At 33.5% G+C, this 19,022-nt stretch overlaps 1 long non-coding RNA gene across 5 annotated transcripts; it reads right to left on the reverse strand.

Moving 5' to 3' along the window:
• Positions 1-1,715: 1,715 nt before the first annotated feature.
• On the reverse strand, positions 1,716-6,358 carry LOC150032643 (uncharacterized). 5 transcript variants are annotated; one of them, XR_016524345.1, is made up of 8 exons: positions 5,885-6,320; positions 3,467-3,575; positions 3,015-3,259; positions 2,764-2,933; positions 2,421-2,525; positions 2,253-2,325; positions 2,066-2,161; positions 1,716-1,974 (listed from the first exon to the last, which is right to left on the reverse strand). It is a non-coding gene; the product is annotated as an uncharacterized LOC150032643 (long non-coding RNA). The 5 variants fall into 5 exon arrangements; XR_016524343.1 differs by having other exon boundaries at positions 3,467-6,358; XR_016524342.1 differs by having other exon boundaries at positions 3,015-3,575.
• Positions 6,359-19,022: the final 12,664 nt, after the last annotated feature.

Raw genomic sequence — 19,022 nt, forward strand, 5'->3', positions numbered from 1 at the left:
CTAAAATTAAACATATAATTATATCTCATATAATTACTAATTCCCTTAATTCTAATTTGAACGTTTCAAATTAACTTATCACGCTATTCTAGAGCTAGCTCGTTACAAGCTAGTAGGGGGACCTCGCGGACCTACAGATCATGGACTCCAACGATCCGAGATTAATCGGCTAAACTCATTAGACAAAATTAATCCCCATTCGTTAACTAATGGGTCACTCCACCAAAGCCCATAGTTTCACTCCCCTCGCCGTAGATATATTATGTCCACATGTTTAACCATAGTCAGCAAGTTGACCCTTCATAGGTTGTTCGTAATAACGGTTGGGTCAAATATCTGTTTTATCCCCGAGATTACGTCTTATTTCTCAAGTCCCTACTGATTCTCTAATGAACAATTGGTTTGTGATCCAATCACCAAACCAAACACTCTCAGCCCAGTGAGAGAGTAGGGCCCCTTGTTCAAGACTTGGATTCAGTACTTGAGAGAACAACCTTTCTCCTATCCTTAAATCGGGTAGGAGTGAACTTCGTCTTGCAACCTATGTCTCTAGCAATCTATCCAGTCTTACCCCTGAAATAGGAGTCTTATTGAGCTGACGCTGTTGAGCCAACCCTCAACTATGCAAATCTAAGGGCAATCCCGAATAAACATGATTTTATAGTTAGCTCAGGATTAAGATCGAGTTATCTAGATCATCTAGGTGAAATAGTCAATCTTAAACAATAAACAGTGTGATAAAGTAAGAGTGACTTATTTCTTAGTCCTGATCTTATGCAAACTCATTGCATAGGACGCCCACACTTCTCATGTCATAACATGTACGAATTAAGATCACATCGTATGTAGCACTTTACAACTCTTTGTAACAACTATAGATCATTTTGACTATTTACTTGAACCTGATTCACTCTTATGTCTCCACATAAAGTTCAAGTACTCATACAATAGTCATGGGTCTTAGTTTATTGGACTTAGACTTTCATAAATTTATGAAATCAATAACAAGTATATTGATAATAAAAAATGTTTATCATTTTACAAATTGCGAGTTTTTAGGACATAAAACCCAACACGGTCTTATCCGAAAATGGGAGGCTTATTGAGCAATGCTGTTGGATTAATCTCACCCGTGCAGATAAAAGGATAATCCCAAACAAACAGGAGTTCATGGCTAGCTCAGGATTAAGATCGAGTTAACCTAGGTTACTTTATAAATGAAATAATCAGTTTTAACAGTAAACAGTTGTTATAAAGAAAAGTGACTCCCACTCACATGTCTCTACATGAACGATCTATGGATCACATCGTTTGTTACAGTTTACAACTCCTTGTAACAACTACAGAGTATGCCCCATCCAATAGTGTTACCAGGATGAGATACCCAATTTCATTCATATACTTATTAGACCATTTAGGCTATATACTGTTAACTTGATCCTGTTTATGTCACCAAATAAAATTAAAGTATTCAGACTATAGCCATGGATATGTTTATTGGATTTTCATAATAGAATGCAAAATCAATAACTTATTATTATTGATAAATAGAATGTTTAACACGAACTGTGAGTTCTAGGATATTCCCAATTATATATCCAACGTAACATTCTTCTATTACCTTCCATGTATATGAACGATTCCAAAATTTACAAGACCAATCGTACAACAGTATATACTCTATCAACCCACCCTAGTATATGATAACTCCAAAATTATAAGACCAATCTATATGTACTATGTATTCCAAAAATCACAAGACTAAAATTCTATCATCCACCACACATTCCTTTGAAGTATATAACCTATAATGGCTGAACAAAACATTTACACAAACAAAGTTTTGGGCATTCCCATGTAGCCACATACACAAAATTTATAGGAAGTCCATTAAATATAGCGACCTAAATATCTAGCTCATTCCACGCATACTTCATCCAATTCAAGTTGCGAGTACGAGCTCCTCGTATCAATCTATAAAACATAGAACGTCAAATATATATATTTATTTACTATTTACACTATTTATAATTTTATAATATATATAAGTAGTGTAAAGACATACCACATTGTTCATAATATTCTTCTCCTTAGTCACAATTTCTCGCATATATCTCAGAACATAATACCCACATTCGACAGTTCCCACTTGTAAAGAATACTACAATACAAAGCCAACAATTAATATATATCATACAGATGCATTAAATTAACATCATTCTATAAATGTTTTTCAATGCTTTTATACTTACCTTTACTGTTTTCCAGAATGTGGTTTTTCAAGTCTTTTGCAAATTTTTTTTAGACTGAAAAATGGTCATTGCTCTACATTCGTCAAAGAGTATAGATAATATTTAGAATGAAATAAACTTTACACCAAAAAAAAAAAAAAAAAAAAAACTCAAGCAAAGTTAGTTTACATATTTGTTCTGTATTTGATATCTTCTCGTGAACTTGTTCTCAATGAGTCAAGATAGTACACCACGTCATCATACGCATTGATAACAATTAACGACCAATGATCACTAAATAAAATACATAACTAATTAGTATGGAACATGAAGGTAGCTCATTACATTAAGGTAGAACATGAGTATAAGGAGCTTTCAAGTACAATGATCCCAACACAATTCTACATTGGAAAAACACAGGAAAAGGTAGAATATGAGTACAAAGAGCTCTCAAGTACAATGATCCCAACACAATTCTACATTGGAACAAAACAAGAAAAGGTAGAACATGAGTATAACTAATTATACTTACTCGAGATTATAAGGAGCAATAACTAATTGACTAGTTCAGAAGCCATTAATCTACTACAAAGGTTTCAAGCTCTAACTTCTAGAGTATTTTGGCCCGCGGATATAAGAGATGGATCTACAAAAATATACTTCAACCCTTTATTTGAATCAGCAATGAACGAGTGTAGGTATCTACAATAATAAATCGAACACATTAACTTACTACTAATTAATAAAGTGATAATATATCATAAACAAATAACATTTATTTACGCGATATAAGCCACCATTGATAAAATCTTCACTTTTTGCATGCTACAAAATTCGATCACATCTTCTCGCAGAACATAACTCTTTCGGCCAAAACCAAAGAGCTCAACAGGTAGTTGGAAGGAAATACTAGTTCCATCAACCATTACCTTTTCAGTGTACCTAAGAATAGACTTCAAAGTTATTGATAAATTGAATGGTGCACTAGTAACTTCATTCTCTTTCGACATCATCTTTGAAGCTTTTTCCTAGCACAATGAAGATAGAACATGAGTAAAATATTCATTCCTAAATAAGATAGAAGAACATAGGACTTATACAATTCCCCTTCAAGATCAGTGATACACTAATAGCAATCACTTCCTCATCCTTCCCTACATTCTCTGAAACTTTCTCCTGGAACTACCAAGTTATAATTTTATAAGTAAAATAGTAAATTTACCTCATAAATTTACCTCATAATACACAATTCACCTTCAAGACTAGTTGTATACTAATAACTTCCATCTCCTTCACTTTCTTCCCTTCCTCATGTGTGGTTGATGCACTAACAACTTCCTTCTCCTATGATATAAACATAACAGTACAAATTAAACAAGTTAAAAATTACCATAACTAATAGTTGTAACCCTAATGCATAAATTAAATAAGATCGAACATGAGACTAACTGTGACCCCAACATTTGAATTTTGCTTATTTCGGATTTTATTCTTGGAGCAACTACCATGCTCAGATCTTGGTGTGTTTTGAATTTGGTCTTCCAACTCCTTAATGGGCTTACGAAGTGCTTCATTTTCAAATGAAGAATCCAAATTTTGGTACTCAAAACTATGTCATTAATTTGTTAAAAATAAAATAAAAGATAAAGACCAAAATAGCTAATTAAAGTTCAATAACTAAAATAGACATTTTAAAAAGTATATGGACCAAAATGAAACAAAATTGTAATATAGGAATCAAAATGGGATATTATTGTTAGTTTTCTTTTGAATCCTCCCACCTCTCAATTACATATGATTTGTTTTTTTTTGGTAACACACCCCTCCCCACCTTATACACTTAGAAAAATATTACCATCACAAATTTCCAATCAATCAAATCCAAATGAGGCAAAGGGAAAACCATTCAAAAGTGACCAAGGTTTTGGCTATCAATTATGACCATAATTATTAATATCGTTATTAATTTGTCAAAATTTATGCTATGCCCCATTTTTTGGATTCTTCTCCTATAGCAATGAAAATGAAATTTGGACGCACCTAGTCAGTAGGAGCAGAAGATAAATTGCTAGTAAAAATATTCTCAAGAAAAATACAATTGTGATTTCTAGAACTTGTCGACTTCCAACAATCTTGATGTAAAGTTTGAATAAGATAAAAACTAAGCACATAAACTAAAATATTTTAAAGAATAGTATATTTTAAGCATTGTTAATTTACTATTATAAATATTCAGTCCACAGTGTGAAGTAACATGTTCATCATTACCTTTGACCATTCCATACTCGGGTGAAAACCACTAACTTCTAGTGAATTCCGAAGGATACACTAACTTCTAGTGAATCTTATAGAAAATACAAATCTCCAGTGAAATCCCATAAGAGATCACCAATCTCAAGTGAAATCCTAAAGGAGCTTACTAACCTTTGGTGAATCCTAAAGGAAACACAAACCTCTGGTGAATCCCGATTGAGACACTAACCTATAGTGAATTTTGTAAGAAATACAAACCTCTGGTAAAATCTCGAAAGAGATCACTAACCTCTGGTGAAATCTCGAAGGAGCTCACTAACCTCTGACGAATCCCAAAGGAAACACTAATCTCTAGCGAATCCCCAAGGAAACACTAACCTCTGGTAAATCCTAAAGGAGAACACTAACCTCTAGTGAAATTCCAAAGGAGCTCACTAACCTCTGTTGAATCATGAAGGATACACAAACCTCTGGTGAATGTCGAAGGAAACACTAACTTCTAGTGAATCCCAAAGGAGACACTAACTTCTAATAAATCCGGTAGAAAACACAAACCTTCGGTGAATCCCGAAGGAAACACAAGCCTCTGATAGGTACATGTCTATGGGTAGGGGGTAGCTATCACTAACATAAATATCATGCATCATAAAATAAAGTTGCACACATCAATCATAGCATAAAGCTCATTCATCCGTATGCATGTCAAATCAAATCTAGATCATGCTTATATATTACTATAAAATATCTTATAAAATAATATCGTGCCCATTCTTATCACATACATCAAACAAGACAATCATATGTTCATATTTCGTCTCTAATCAAGTATCATGATCCATACAGTCTTAGAACCATCAAAATTATCCTTAATCTTATTACCCGACACAAAGACAATTCCAGTAGTAAAATTACTTACCTCGATATTATGCCTAACCAATTAGCAATTTAATCTTTATAAAATCCTTGAATCTTGAATCAAGCCTAGAACACAATCCAAATTTAAAATTAATAACTAAGACCTAGCTCCAATAACCAAATTATACTGCCAAATAATTCCAAACAATTCCAAATAAGGTTACCCAAGGTGTGTTTAGATTCGAATCCACTTCAACACTTCCAAATTAGTAAGACCCATAACTAAACACAACAATTAGGTGTTAAAACCCAATTTAAGGCACCAATAATCAACCAAATATCCTAGAAAACCTTTATAATCTTAACATTCAGCAAAACCTCCAAAATTGCTCATTGATACTGCTGGACAGCGACTAAAAACACCTCAAGACCTCAACTCCAACCTTCTAAATTGAAATAAAACCAACCATTAAACCACAACTTCAATCGGTAGTGAAGATCTTCAAGAAACTCACATAAACCATCCAATAAACCAAAAATCAAACCTAAATATGCCAATTCGACGAACTCTACAACACAACGGTGAAACGAATGGTAGCTGGAATCACAGCGGTGTGCGGCTAGAACTCCGGTTGCCCAACACTGGCGAAGGGATCGGCGGAGGAACTCAGACAGAATGACGCGGCGTCACTGAGTGGTGCGAACGGTGCTGGCGCTAACGAAAACCGGCAGCTGGCTCGTCCTCACAATTAGGGGATCAGCGGCGGCGTGCGATTTGGCTAACCGGCTGGGCGATGTCTGGGGCGATCGATGACCGGTAAGAGGAGAAGCGGCGGCGCAAGGAGTCCCGAGAGAGAGAGAAATCGATGAAGGAGAGTGAAAGAGAGAGATGAAGAAGTTTCTTTTTCCTCTTTTTTTTTTTAAGTTCTACGTCAATCGAGATAACAATATAAATATGCATTATATGTATATTCTCTTCCCTCTCAAAATCCTAAAACCAAATAAATATACATATTTAAATATTCTTTTCGTTTCTCTCTTCTTCTTAAACTCCATCTCCAAATTAAGTTAAACCTCCAAATTAATTACTCCAATGCAATTATATCAAAATTTTAACAAGTTCTTTTATCCTCTAAAATTCAAATTGAATATTCTATAATAATTCAATTTATAAATCTAAAATTAGACTGTCTTAACGAAATAATTCAATTATCCTCAAATCCAAAATAAACCCAAATAATTTAACAAAAATTATCTGAAAATTTGGGACGTCACAGATATTTTTGGAAATAGTGATACAATTGTGTCAAGTAACAAATATATATATATATATATATATATATATATATATATATATATATCTCGCCCCTTTCAATATATTTTTGAAATGAAACCTTTTTTTTTGTTGTTAGGAAGACAAATAGATTATATATAATAATAATAATAATAATAATAGATATAGTATTTGAGCAACAACTCTCTATGCATCTCCACAATGGAATGATATGTTATTGTCTACTTTGAATATAAGTCTTCATGACTTTTCTTTCCATCCATACCATTGATAATAGTTGTCCTCACTTATATACCATAAATCTCTTCTTTATCTAGCAAATGTGGGACATTTGATGCATTTCCAACAATATGGATGAAGAACAGTAAAGAACAATTGTTCCTCTATCGACTCTAAAATGGTGAGGATTAGAGATGTCCAATTACCCTGCAAGGCCCAGGTCTCGTGGGGATTGACCCCGAATGGGACAGGAAATCTCCGATTGGACAGAAAATGGTAGAGGGAGCGGAGATAATTTTTTTTCCATTGAGTAACAAGGACGGGAATCCCCATCCCCATCCCGATTCCCCACCCCACGTCAACGAATATATTATATAATAATAAATAATAATAAGTATTATTATTATTATTATTATTATTATTATTATTATTATTATTATTATTAACTCATATTCGATTTACATAAATAAAATATGAGTTTATAATAATAATTATTATTTATCTATATACATTTTATGAAAATTATGATACAAAAAATTAGTTACTTTCTAATTTTGATTTCAATATTTTCGTATTTTAATACATTTTTAATTTTTTGTTTTTTTTTAACATTTAAGACTTTCAATCTTAAACCATAAATGTTTAGTATTTAAATGGAAGGCTAGACAATATTGTAATATTTAAATTTTAATTTATAGAAATTATAGGATTAAATTATATTTTTACACATATAATAATATTATTTTTATTAAGAAATTTTATAGTATTTTCTCTAAATGAAAACTGTATTAGAAAATAGAAATAGCTCATTTAATATATATAATTTTATTTAGTTGAGAATAAATAAAATCGCTAAAATGAATATATTAAAAAAACAAACAGAAAAATTTTCTAGATATGTCATCACACCTTGGAAAATTATAAAAATTACGTGATTACGTGGACTTCTGGCCATGACAAGCCTTCACATATGAAAGATTATTCTAGATATGTCATCACACCTTGAAAATTATAAGTTGGGAAATGAGTAAATATACTAGAGTTTTTTAAGGGACTTGCAAACTTGGTTAGATCGGTAGGTAAGTCTTTCCCCCACACATGTGTCGTTGTTGTCACTCGTCTTGTGAGATGGGTTTGAAAAATTGAACCGTTGAAGCTTAAATTCTGAGTGCGCGTTCGAGATGGAGATTGTGTTAATACTGGGAAACAACTGGTTTATACGATTTGCATTAAAGTCACCTTAAGTTTACATTCAAGGTAAGTGGTGTTCCATGGCACAACAATAAATTTTCAATGTGCATTCGAAGTGGGGTTGTATTAATCTTGACGAGTAAACTAACTTATATGATTCACATTGCTTTCGAGGCAAGTGATGCGCCATGGCAGAACGATATAGTTCCGATATTGACATGAATTATAATTTATAGAGAATTGCAACAATTCTCTTAAACTAACGCATATTTACAAATGAATGCAAATATATCTATATTACAACAACCTATGAATTAAATAAATTGCAGCGATTAATTCGCCACATATGTGACATGTTGCAATAGGGGTTTTTTTTTTTTTTTTATGTTGCAAAATTTTAAACAAGCTATGCAACTGTATGTTTTGTGATATTTAAATAGCAATCATTTGAAAACATTTCTATAATTAAATATAAAAGTCGTACAGCATTTTAGCATACATTACAGGTTAAAATTTATTAATGTTGTTATTTTGGATTTGAATAGTTCTCTTCATGTTAAGTTGGTGATTACTTATGCACTAATGAGACTTGGAACTAATCTTCTAATTTTAGAGATTTGGTTGATCTCTTCGAGCAAGTAAAATAGATAGTGGTTGAGGTTGGAAAGGAGGATCGTGTGACCTGGCTCCCTTGCTGCTCAGGAGTGTTTTTAGTTGCTAATTCCTGAGAGTCCTTATGCCCTAGGTATCCTATGATGCCTTGGTCTAACCTTCATTCCACTACTAAAAAAATTGGGCTTTAATGTCAGTTTAAAACTGACATTATAGGGATACAATGTCGGTTGAAAACCATCATCGAAGATCATGTTATTAAAGGTCTTCAATATTAGTTGTCTTTAATGTCGGTTTTAAACCGACATTATACATGACCAACATTTCAATGCCAACTACTTTCGATGTTGGTTTTCGACCGACATAGAATACCATCTTTAATGTCGATTTTCAACCGACATTGAACATCATCTTTAATGTTAGTTTTTCACCAACTTTTTGTTAGTCATTGTTTGTTATTAAATGTTTGTTATCGATTTGTTATTGAATATATATATATATATATATATATATATATATAAATATATATAAATATATATACACTTAAGCACGTGTAAATCAGTACTGTCTTTTTTAGAAACAATAATACCTTTTTTTTATCCCTACATTCACAAAATAAGATCTTAATTGTTTTTATATATACAATTCAAGTTTCAACAAACACAAAAATTAACTAATTCACTATAAACAAAGTAACAAATTGTTTTACTAACCTATCAACAAGTTATATTGACCAATATATACATAAGGTTCTAAAGTCTAAAGATCTAGAGAGTTGGTTGTTTACTTTGGAGGGTCGTATAAGTACATCCTGCAAAAACAAGAACAAAAGAGAAAGAATCAAGAAACTTGTTCTCTCTTAAAGATCTTTAAAAGAAATAATGCCTATATTTTCTATTTTTAAGCTCAACAGACCAACAATAAAATCAAGCACGAAATAAATTTGGAGGAAAAACATAACTCCTACCTTTCTTTTATGATCATCAGCTGTTAACTATCCAATCTGCTTGAAACTTCATCACCAAAGGAAAGGTGGTAGTGGTATCAACTGTTGATCAAACTTTAATCTGAGGCAAACCCTCATTGGAGGGTTAACAGCTGATTGGACAGTTAACAGCTGATGATCATGAAGAAAGATGGAAGAGAAACCCAATGAGCAAAGAAAAAGAAGATTAAATAAAGCAAACCCTCATTGAGCTTAGAATGAGTGGTGAAGATTTTGAGAAAGATGAACTTGATATGTGCTGCTCAATAGTGATCGTACTGAGGAAATAATCAATGAAAGAAAATTGAGTTATGGCTTGCATCTTCCATTTCAACCAAGTTAGAACTAAAAGCTCCATTCTTTGTATGGTTTTTTCTTCAAACACAAACATAAGTTCCTCAACCTGTAGTTGAAAATTGAAATCCATCAACGAAACTGTTGGGTTAATTTTGTCTTCAGGCCCACGAGAAGGAAACAGACCAGCCTAATTCAAGTTGGTAGGTGAAATGAAAGGCACACAAAGTGCCACACATTTCAGCTAGTAATGCAACACGTGGGAAACTCCACTAACTCAAATCAGTGGGAGAGATGAAGCCGACCAAGACTTTTGATGGTATTCTTTCAAACTTTCTTTTCTTTTCTGGAAAAGAAAAATTCTCTCTCTCGAAACCCTTGCCTTGCCTATTTTCTTTCTTGTGATTTGTAGAGATCAAACGAGAAAATCAAAGATGCAAAGTGATGAAAGAAAGAAGAAAAAGAGAGGAGTACGAGCATGTACGTGGTTCGGCATAACACAGAGCCTATGTCCACGGGAAGGGGAGATATTTATTTCTTGAAGATTATACAGAGATAAGTTTCTTTACATGTATTTTGTTTACAGAAAAATGTAAAAGTACTGCATAACATGTAAATGTAACTACTATTTATATGAATAAATTTCTGTTGTAAAAAATTGTTAAGAAACTAGTCATTAGCTTCAATTTGAGATTATTTTCTTCAAATCTCTACCTTAATCTCAACTCTGTAAATCCTCTCCCTTCCGAATACGACCTCTGATTAACCTTTTTCAGGTAGAACAAATCCGATAAGATCAAGGAACTTGTTGAGCTTGAGCTTCGAAACCGGTTTGGTAAGCATGTCTGTAGCATTTTCTGAGGTATGGACCTTTACATCTTCTATTTTCCCTTTTTCAATTCTGTCTCTTACAAAATGGTATTTTATGTCGATATATTTTGTCCTTGAGTGATATTGTGGGTTTTTGGAAAGATGGATTGCACTTTAGTTATCATAGTAGATCTTAACTACTGTATGATTGATACTAAAGTCTTCCATCAAGCCCTTTAATCACAATGCCTCTTTTATTGCTTCTGAGAGTGCCATGTATTTAGCTTCGGTAGAGGATAGGGCAGTTATTGATTGTAGGTTAGCTTTTCAGCTTAGTAAATTTGGGCCATATAAGAAAAGATATCCTATTAAAGACCTTCTCTTATCTTGATCACCATCAAAATTAGAGTCTACATATCCATAGAGCTCAAGGTCTGTTTGTTTAACACTTCTATAGATTAGTTTAGACTGCTTGGACCAAATTAGATACCTAAGGATCCATTTAGTAGCTTCCCAATGCCTTTTCCCTGGATTTGACATAAATCTGCTAACAAGACTTGCACAATAGGATAGGTCAGGCCTAGTAGAGATCATGAGGTACATTAGACTTCCTACAGCCTGACTATAGGGCATCATTTGCATCTATTTTAAATGTTCTATGTTAGTTTCTTTAGGTGAATTATCTGAGGATAGCTTAAAGTGTTGAGCAATAGGAATAGTCATTAGTTTAGCATTAGAAAAATTAAATCTTCTGATTACTTTATCACAGTATTTAGCTTGGTTAATGCTTAGGGTAGAGGATCCCCTGTCTCTTTCTATTTCAATCCCAAGGATCTTTTTAGAATGGCCCATATCTTTCATGTCAAGCTTTCTCTTTAGGAGATTTTTGACATGATTTAGGTCTTCTTTTGTGGTCCCAACTAGCAACATATCATCCACATATAGGAGAAGATATACCTTATTCTTATAAGAGGTAGAATTAATATAGGTGCAGATGTCATAATTGCTTTTCTGAAAACCAATACTTTCAATGTAGTCATTTGAACGTCCTATACCAATATCTAAGAGACTGTTTAAGGCCATAAATGGACTTATTTGGGAGACAATACAGATCCTCTTTGCCCTTTCCAACAAAACCTTTAGGCTAAACCGTGTAAATGACCTCATCTAAATAACTCTGTAAGAAGGTTGTTTTAACATCTATTTGATCTAGTTCAAGATTATACTGAGCAACTAGAGATAGAAGTAGTCTAATAGATGTTTGCTTGACCACTGGTGAGAAAATTTCAGAGTAGTCAATGCCTTCCCTTTGAGTGAAGCCTTTGACCATTAACCTAGCTTTGTACCTTGGCTTTTCATCCTTAGAGGATCCATCCTTTAGCTTGTAGATCCATTTAGAAGCTATTGCTTTGCACCCTTTAGGAAGGGGTGCAAGAGTCCAAGTGTCATTTACACTTAGTGATTGCATTTCTTCACACATAGCTTCAATCCAGTTCCTAGCCTCAGGGCAGTTCACAACCTCCTCAAAATTGGCTAGTTCCTGGTCATTAGGTGCTATGGTTGTATTTAAAACTAGGTTCATGTAGTTTGTTTCTATATACCTAGCTGGTGGAACAATCACTCTTCTCTACCTATCCCTAGCTAAAGAGTACTGACTCAAATCAGGCTAAGCTTCAATGATTTCTTCTTGTTGATCTTCAACATCTCCTTCTTCTTCTTATTCATTAGGGGAGTTTTGGTCTACTGACTTGTCCTTTTGGGCCTCCACCTCAATCCTAGTTGAAGGGCTTTTAGGAACCTCTATTGTAGTCTTCTCCTTTTGCATGAAAATTTCCCTTTCTCTAAAGGTAACATCCCTACTGACTACAAACCTCTTCTCAGCAGGGTTCCACATCTTAAAGCCCTTTACACCTTTAGTAAACCCAACAAACATGCATTTCACAGTCCTAGACTTTCCCTGATTTTGATGTATATAACCGACACATCCAAAAACTCCTAGATTATCCAAGTTAAGAGGATGTTTTGTCCATTTTTCTTCAGGGGTCATAAAGTTTAGGGATGTATAAGGACATCTATTTGAGGTGTAAATTGTATAGTTAGCAGCTTCAACCCAATACTTTTCACTGAGTATAACATCTGAGAGTTAGCACCTGACCCTTTCCATAATGGTTCTATTGAGTCTCTTAGCTACCCCATTCTGTTGGGGAGTATATCCGACTGTTCTGTGCCTAGTTATACTGGATTCCTTACAAAACTTATTAAATTCTTCACTACAAAACTCTAACTCATTATCTGTCCTTAGATATTTAATTTCCTTAGAGGTTTGCTTCTCAATCATGAGCTTCCATTATTTAAATTTATCAAACACTTGGTCTTTAGATTTAAGAAAGAAAACCCAGATTTTTCTTGAGAAGTCATCAATAAAGGAAGTAAATACCTGTAACCATTTAGGCTAGGAGTTTGAGCTGGACCCCAAAGGTCTGAGTGAATGTAATCTATGATTGACTTAGTTGAATGGTGTGCTTTGGTAAAGCTATGTCTAGTTACTTTCCCAAAACACAATGTTCACAGAAAGTTAGCTTGTCTGAGATTCTTTTTGGTACAATTTCTTGTTTAGACAAAGCTTCCAGCCCCTTGCCACTTATATGAGACAGCATTTTATGCCATACATCAACTTTTGTTAGATCATTAGGTGTGGCAACATATGCCCCTTTTATCATTTCTACACCTTTAACTACAAACAAGTCATTCACTTTTTTCCCAACAAGGACTACCTTAGAATCTTTAAGAACCTCTAGAGTTCCACCCTTGCCCCTGTATTCACACCCCACAACATCTAGAATACCAAGGGAGATTAGGTTTCTTTTAAGGAGTGGGACATGTCTCACATTCCTTAGAAGTTTGATAGTCCCATCCTTTAGTTTCATGGAGACTGACTCAATACCTTCAATTTTACAGCCATGGTTATTCCCCATGTAAACCATCTCCCCATCTATTTCTTTGTATGAGTTAAACCAGGATCTTAGGTGTCATATGGTATGTACATCCAGAGTCCAAAACTCAATCATGTTTACCTAGAGGGTTGACATGAGTAACCTTATCAAAGGTTGAGGCTAAGACATCTGAGTAGATATAGGAGCTTTTAACTACAGAAGCTTCTAGTTGCTTACCTTTTGATTTCTTTTCTTTCTCTTGATTTTTCCTTTTAAGTATGAAACAATCTTTGACTAAATGCCCTTTCTTTTTGCAATACTTACACTTGAATGTATGCTTAGGTTTGTTTTCCTCTGTTTGAGATTGTTTTCTGTCCTTAGTTTGATTTTGTTTAAAATTTTCTTTTACAAACAATCCTTCTCCATTAGGTTGTTCCTTCTTGACTACTTGTAACTCTAGTTCCCTAGTTCTTAAGGCAAAAACTATTGCATCAGTGGTTATGCTATCTCTTCTATACTTCAAGGCATTTTTAATCTCCCTATAGGATTCAGGTAGGGAATTTAAAAGAACATATACTTCATTCTCATCTCCTATTTTCTCCTCTAGATTTTTAAATTCAACAACAATCTTTTTAAACTCATCTAGATTATCAGAAAGAGTTTTTGAAGAATCCATTTTAAAAGTAAAAAACTTCTCCCTAAGATACATTTTATTAGGAAGATCCTTAGTGGCATATAGGTCTTCCAGCTTTGTCCAAATCTTATAAACAGTCTCTTGATCAATAACTTGCCTTAAAACATTATCACTAAGGTTTAGGACTAACGTACCATAAGCTGTCAACTTCCAATCTTCTTTTTCTTGAGCTATCACAGTATTTGGGAGAGTAGATGGATCCACTAGGGCTTTGTGAGCCTTTTGCTGACCGAGGATTGCTCTTATTTCTGCCTTCCAAGGGCCAAAATCTTCTTTACCATCGAATTTCTCTACTTCATACCTTGCTATTGCCATCTTGAATGAATCTTGTAATCTTGATACTGCAATAATTGAAGTCTTTAATGTCTTTTGCTCTGATACCAGATTGTTGGGCTAATTTTGTCTTCAGGCCCACGAGAAAGAAGCAGACCAGCTCAATTCAAGTTGGTAGGTGAAATGAAAGGCACATAAAGTGACACACCTCTTAGCTAGCAATGCAACACGTGGGAAACTCCACTAACTCAAATCAGTGGGAGAGATGAAGCCGACTGAGACTTTTGATGGTATTCTTTCAAACTTTCTTTTCTTTTCTGAAAAAGAAAAATTCTCTCTCTCGAAACCCTTGCCTTGCCTGTTTTCTTTCTTGTGATTTGCAGAGATCAAAGGAGAAAATCAAGCATGCAAATTGATGAGAAGAAAGAAGAGAAGAGAGGAGCACGAGCATGTACGTGGTTCGGCCTAACACATGGCCTACGTCCACGGAAAGGGGAGATGTTTATTTCTTGAAGATTTTATAGAGATAAGTTTCTTTACATGTATTTTGTTTACAGAAAAATGTAAAAGTACTGCATAGAAGGTAAATGTAACTACTATTTATATGAATACGTTTCTGTTGTAAAAAACTGTTAAGAAACTAACCGTTGGTTTCAATTTGAGATTATTTTCTTCAAAAATGAAAAAAAAAAAAAAAAAAAAAAAAAACAGAAGAAGCTTACTATTCCCTTTTAATCAGAAAATAAATAATTTTCAATGTTTTTAGCTCTAAATCTATAGCAACCAATTGATTAATTTCTGCATAAAAGGGAAACGACATGAGCTGAATGAGCCATAAAAAACATTTTTAAAGGAGGAAAAATATTGAAAGCTCTATGAAGATTTTAATAGATTGCACAAAGAAGTGACAAGCTCAAAACATTTGCATCCACAAAAGCAAAACTATCATATCCAACAATACAATTTGATGCAAATTTCCAAGACATTTTACATTGAAAAAACTAGATTTAAGCATTCTGAAAATCAAAGAGACCAAGAATAACCAATTTATATATTTAACTTGCATATTTAGAAATGAGAAATAGAATTTTATTAACATATTGTTTGTTTACAGACTAACGTGTCTTTAAATGTAAGCTTATGTAGTTTAAAAATTACAAATATGGTAATTTAAGACCAAGTATATTTAAATTAGACTATAAATTCTAGGATACAAATCTAAAAATTGTAATGAAAAGTTCTAGATTTGAAAGGATCAAAATGAGATCTTGCACTAAATACTATGCAGGAATCCAAAATTAAATCAAAATTCAAAATATACCTCGTTTGCAAATAAGTGAAACGTAAAAACAATTAAAAAATAGAAACGAAGAAAAACAAACAAGTTGAGAAAGAAGAATTTAAAAATTAATAGATGATGAGCATTGAGGGATAGCAAAGGAATAAGATATTGATGTCTAGTCATGTTGTTGGAATGCCTTGAATTTATTTGTTGGCGCTTTGAACAATCAAGTACGGGATCTCGCTTCTGATTTGCACTAAACCTATTCAGAATTCGTATTTAGCATATTTATTTATTTGAAGTTATTTACGATTATGACTCTAGGGTTTAGATAGTTCACTATAGAAATTCTCTAACCCTAGAGGCGTTGTTGGTGTATTCATAAAATATTCTTTCTAATAATATTGTTCTCACTCTATCCCGTGGACGTAGCTAACACATTGTTAATGAACCACGTACGTTTGTGTGTTGATTCTTTTACGTTGTTTTATGTAATTGTTGTTTTCGTAACACATGTTCACAATTAAAAAGAGACAAATATAACTACTTCAAAGATAGCCCACCTGAAGAGACGCTCAATTAATTGATTGTGCCTTTTAGGACATTTGAAACTACAAAATAGCTACACGTATGTATCGTACTAAGTTGTAGAAAGAAACTAGAAACTTTGCTATTTCATCAAACATAAAATTACGTAAATGAAACTTTGAAAAGAACATAAGAAAATAAAGTGTATCCTGCTTGTGTAGTCGCAAATTTAATATCTTCATCTAGCAGCCCACTTTGTCACAGAGAAAGAGACATTAAAATAAATTAAGGAAATATTCCACCAATGACAAATTTTTTACCCTATTAAAAAAAAAAAAGGAAAAATGTGCATTGAGAAATGAACAAAACTCATAACCAAACATCAGAAAAAAAAGAATTAGAACACAATGCCAGTTGCACATACACCCAACACAGCAATACACAAAAGAAGACAATTAAGAATTAGAAAGATCATCATTAATAGCATAAATAAAAAGAATATTGTCCATATAAATTTCAAACATACTGATGTGCATCTCCAAAACTTCCAAGTCAGAAACAAAATGATAAACAAAAAAGAAACAAAGCTATATTAAGATCAGAAGTTGTAATATGGAAAAATAGAGGGAAAAGAAAAGTTGCAAAAAGCTAAATGGACCTTTGGAGAGCTTTTCTAATCCATTGTCAGTTGATAAGGATAAGATCCTCAAACTATCTCCACAATGGTATGATATTGTCCACTTTGGATATAAACCCTCATAGTTTTGTTTTTGGTTTCACCCCAAAAGGCCTCATACCAATAGAGATAGTCATCTTTACTTATATACCCATGATCCTCTTCTTATCTAACAAATGTGGGACTTTGGTCGCATTCCCAACAATTCTCCTCTCAAACAAAGGACCATCGAGCCTCCCCTCAAACAGTTATCCATCTGTCTAACTTATATCTAGGCTAACTCTTTTTCACCTGAACAGACCACCTATCCAATACAGTTCAACCACAGATCACACCATGACTACTTTCAAGGCTCCACTATGGTCGCATTCCCAATATCAGTAATCACAACAAACTAATTTACATATAGTTTGATCAGAGATGAAATTTAACAAATGAGAGTGAAAGACAACCTTATTTTAAATTGTTTTCAACTATCAACTACTATTTACTCAAAGAATGAGTATGAAACATTATTCATTGTGGGGTTCAAAGAAGCGAGAGAAACCTGGATAAACTGTTCAAGTCCCGTATATTGAGCTACAATTTTTGCCTTTTAGTGATTGGAGATGAAATATTTCATAGACTTCTTGAAGATAATGCTATCAATTTCACACCATAAAAAAAGAAAAAAGATGAAATGAAATTCTTTTCTACACAAGCCTGCACATGGAGGGAAAGGCGTTGATGTCAATGATGTCCATGAAGTTAACGCTTTGATAGGATATTTGATTCAACACTTGAAGTTCATTTCTCAAACATTAAGATTTATCACTAAATACTTTGATGAGGTATTTTATCAAACACTTTACGATCAATTTTTAATAACTCAATGCTAAAACTTGAAAAGAAAATTTTATAAAAAATCTCAATCCAGTCATTCTTAACCGTCAAAATTAGTTTGAAGAAGAAAAAGAAAATGAGTGTTTAAAAACAAAAAAAGACATGAAATATAAGAGCTTTATATTAATGAAGATTGCAATAAAAAGATTGATTACTCATTTGATTGATGTAATCTCTCCCTTTGTAGAAGAAAAGGAAAAGTTAGTGACAATCATACTTCAACTCGACAATAAATGATGACCACTAAATTAAAGTAGAGTTGACAGAAATTGGAGTCATAAAAAGAATGAAAAATGTAGAACAAGGAGGGAGTAAAAGAAACTGATATGATTCAAAGGAGAGAGAATAGGCTGAGATCGGGGAGTGAAATGAAAAACTAACGGCAGATAAAAAGGGTTGGGCGTCGACTAAGACGAGGGGTGCAATTGGACTGGCGTGGACAAACGACAGTCGGAACCTTTGATCGACGACGGACGAACGAATTACGTGCTGGACCGGTGTGGATGGACGTGGGCGATCAACGACTGGCAGAACTTGACCGGCAACGAGATCTAGCAGTCGGCGACTGAGGCAGGATTGGCGATATGGATTTCTTACTAGTAGCGTGACTCGTGCAGATAAAGGTGACAGACGAGAGAGATCGAAATGAAAATACACCCACTCTTTTTCCTTCTTTTTTCTTTTTATTTTGTAACCCTAATTTGACTAAACATGAAGATTGAGAGGAAATGAAAATGGAGGAGAGAGGGAACAAAAAATAAGATTAAAAATTTGTTTGGGATTCAAAATAGAGGGTTACCTACAATGTCGGTAAGCTTAAAAAATTGTTTGGGATTTATGATGTCGGTTTAAAACCGACAGTAAAGGTCCGCTTTTTATTCTTTTAAGAAACCGACATTATACATCTGTTTTTAGTTTTTTCAACCGATATCAAAGGCTAGATTTCTTGTAGTCTTCGTTTGGAGGAAAGATTCCCAGACATTCTCTATCATTACTCGGCTTGTTATCTC

This window comes from Benincasa hispida, chromosome 11 (genome assembly GCF_027475165.1).
Source record: "Benincasa hispida cultivar pf3 chromosome 11, pf3_genome.v1.1, whole genome shotgun sequence".
In the NCBI taxonomy this organism is placed as follows: Eukaryota; Viridiplantae; Streptophyta; class Magnoliopsida; order Cucurbitales; family Cucurbitaceae; genus Benincasa; species Benincasa hispida.